The sequence below is a fragment of the Helianthus annuus genome, chromosome 3, assembly GCF_002127325.2.
Source record: "Helianthus annuus cultivar XRQ/B chromosome 3, HanXRQr2.0-SUNRISE, whole genome shotgun sequence".
Classification (NCBI taxonomy): domain Eukaryota; kingdom Viridiplantae; phylum Streptophyta; class Magnoliopsida; order Asterales; family Asteraceae; genus Helianthus; species Helianthus annuus.
This window is the reverse complement of record NC_035435.2, coordinates 139,866,430-139,869,749: the sequence shown is the minus strand read 5'-3', so window position 1 is coordinate 139,869,749 and position 3,320 is coordinate 139,866,430.

Sequence of the window (3,320 nt, the reverse complement as noted above, 5' to 3'; positions counted from 1 at the left end):
ATCCCCGATTGTTCAAAACCCACTTGATTTCCTGAGATTTCTCTAAGTTGGAGTGCTAGCCACTTCATACCTGAGAATACTTGGGAAATCAAACTTGCGGGGACCCTTTGTAAGTATTCCTTCGTTCTTTTATGCGTTTTTCGTTTAAAAGTCAAACTTTGTTTGACTTTCTGCATTGACCAATTTATGGTCAACATGAAGTTCGTTTGAACATCATAACGTGATCGTAATAACGATGGTTTTAGTCCCTAGTGACTATACCTACTGATTACCACGTTATCTAGGTTAGTGACGAGTCGTAGTTTCGGCCAAAATGCGTATTCTCGCGTATTTTGTAACCAAACTACTTTTAGGTATCAAAACCGTTTGTTTTGATACCAAACCTGTTTTCTAACTTAACTAAACATGTTTTAGCATGTTTAGCTCGTCACTTTAGGTTTAGTGCTTATGTAGAGTCGTAAGTCAAGCGGTCTAATCAACCGCTTAGACTTTCGAACTAGACCCGTTTGGTCGATCATTAGGATCCGGCCAAACATGTTTAGTGACCATAGTCGCGTAGGGAATAACCTTCCGAGGTTATACCTTATGGTCACTTCGTTTAAGTAGTTGTATGATAGGTAGTTTATATGCCTTAGGAAAATGACTAAAATGCCCTTTTTATGCATAATTGATATTTAAGCATATGTAACCCAAACTTTTGTCACTTAACTGATTATGCAACAAAATTAAACATGTTTAGGCATATAATAGTTGTCATAGGACTAGTTAGGCTGTCCGAATGCGTTTTACGCAAACGACGCGTTAAAGTAGCGCAAGCTACCTAAACGGGTCGTAATGGGTCGTAAGCACTTAGGATAGGTTTCCTTTTAGTATGTAGGCCTTGTTAAACCATATCATATGAGTTCCCACACTCATTTGGTTTACGAGACCTCATCCTATCCGATCTTCCGTTTTAGGTCCGGTTTATTTATGTAGTTATCAATATTAGGTGCCGTTTGATTCCGTGCTCCCTCTAGCTTGCTTGGTAGTTGTTCAAAACTCCTAAGAACTCTCATGTGAGTAAATAGTCCCCTCTTTTACTGTTTTCAACTGTTTTGGGGTGAAACATGTGTACCTATTTGTTATGTTCTTGTTTTCAAAAGTATAATTGATTATACATACTAGTACTTATCTTTATACAAACTGAATGATTATTTATGGTTTAAACTCTAAAATTTTCTTAAAGATTATAAAATTAATGTTTGGAATAGTACTTATTTGGTTCACCAGGCCGGTTGGTAGTATGATATAGCGCTATTGGATTTGACACCCCATTCCTGTTGTCATGGAATGTCTGAAACCAATTTATTTTTCTCCATCCAAATAGGGATTTCCTTTGTGGTTTCCTATAGTCTCAAAGGTGTATTTTGATGCACTAGGTCTGAATAAATTCTTAAATCACATTATTTTTGTATATTTAGTTATACTCCTAAAAGTATAGTTTGATATGCTCTCATATGTGATATTGTACAAAACCAACATATATTTTGTTAATCATTAAAACATAGTTTAATATGTTATTTTCAAAACCAAAGCATAGTTAAATATGTTATTTTCTTAAACAAAGCATAGTTTAAATATGTTATTTATAAATCCAAAGTATACTTTTGATATACTACTGAAAATTATTTTTTTAACAACTAAAGTATATTTAATATACTATCTGCTTAACAATTGGGTTTTGGTTAGTCTTTAGATAACGGGACGGGTGTAATGTGATGAAAACATGGTAGATACGGCGCTGGTACTTCTTATATATAAGTGTTTTCATCACATTACATACCGTGGCGTTATTTAGTACACTTGGGTTAACGATTTTAGAACTGAAATATATTTTAATATATTACTTACTCGAATTTCTTAAAACCAAAGTATATTTTTATATATGCTATAAACCTTTTTATCAAAATATTGTTTTTCAAACAATATATTTTATACAAACTCATTTTACTTAGTTATTTAATTACCTATATATTACTATTTTATATCATCTGATTTCTTATAAATTTTAGTATGATTTATAAAAGAAAACCTTTTTCAAGGATCATGACTAACTTTTCTTAAACATTTTTCTTTAAAGTCATGAATCCTAAAATTAATAAAACCTATGTATCTCACGGGCATTTTTATGCTGACGTACCTATTTTTACACATGTTTCAGGTGCTGTTATGTGATGATTGTTGATGCATGCTATACATAGGATGGACTCGTGCCTTAGCGACTTTAAAATTTAAAAGATAATAGTTGTACTTATTTGATTGTATTAAAACAATGAATTCAATAAAATGAAATTATTTATTCCATGGTTGTGAAACAATGATTCTGTTACAACACTCCTCGACGTTTCCGCCACGTTTTGTTGTTTTACGTGGTCGGGGTGTGACAGAAAAGTTGGTATCAGAGCCAATGGTTATAGGGAATTAGGTTATTAGTAATGCTTTGACCTAGACTATAACCTTCCTAGGACCCTAACACAAGTTACCTTGTGTTTAGGTTTTAAAACAATACCGTCACTTATCCTTAGGTGACAACCTCAATAAGAACACAAATTTCAATCTCGCTTTGAAAACTAATCATCTGTTCTAGGATGATTGATTACTAGGTTTTGAACCCTCTAAGTTTTTAAAATCTCGTCAAAGTTGGGTCTTATAATGTGAACACGTGCAAACTGGAAGGGTGGGTGCCTGTACCCTGGGTCTTCTGTCTAAGGCTAGAGTGTTCGTACAAATCCGCAATATCGGACCAGTCACTCTTACCTGGGAACTCTTGGGGTGAGTGTCCACTTATAGGCGAGCATGTCTTCGTGATACATTTTATTGACCCATTTACTTTGATTAGTCACCATCTCATTTGTTTGCCTTAGGTAATAAACAAATGATCGCAATTTCTATGTGTTGTCATTCTGATTATCCGATATCATTTTCACTTGTTTCCTCCCATACCTTTCATTATCTTCATGATGCCTTTTCATCGCATCAACAATTTCCGAACTAGGTGCGTCAACTACCCAAACAATTAGACGTCGCACTCCAGAGGACCGTTGATTTAGCTATCTCCATGACTCGCCTCAGGAATGAAGCCGTGCAAGGGAACTGCTTTTTGGTGGAATCAATGCAATCGTCATCATCCGAATCAGATACCCTGTTTCAAATGTACCCACGATGGACGATGGAGACATTTGATTAACATGTGCCGCTTTGTAATCCAAAGCAAAGCTGTTACAAATCCTGCTGCTGCTCAACCTTCAAACTCTGCTTCATATGTCGCCTTGGCATATCTA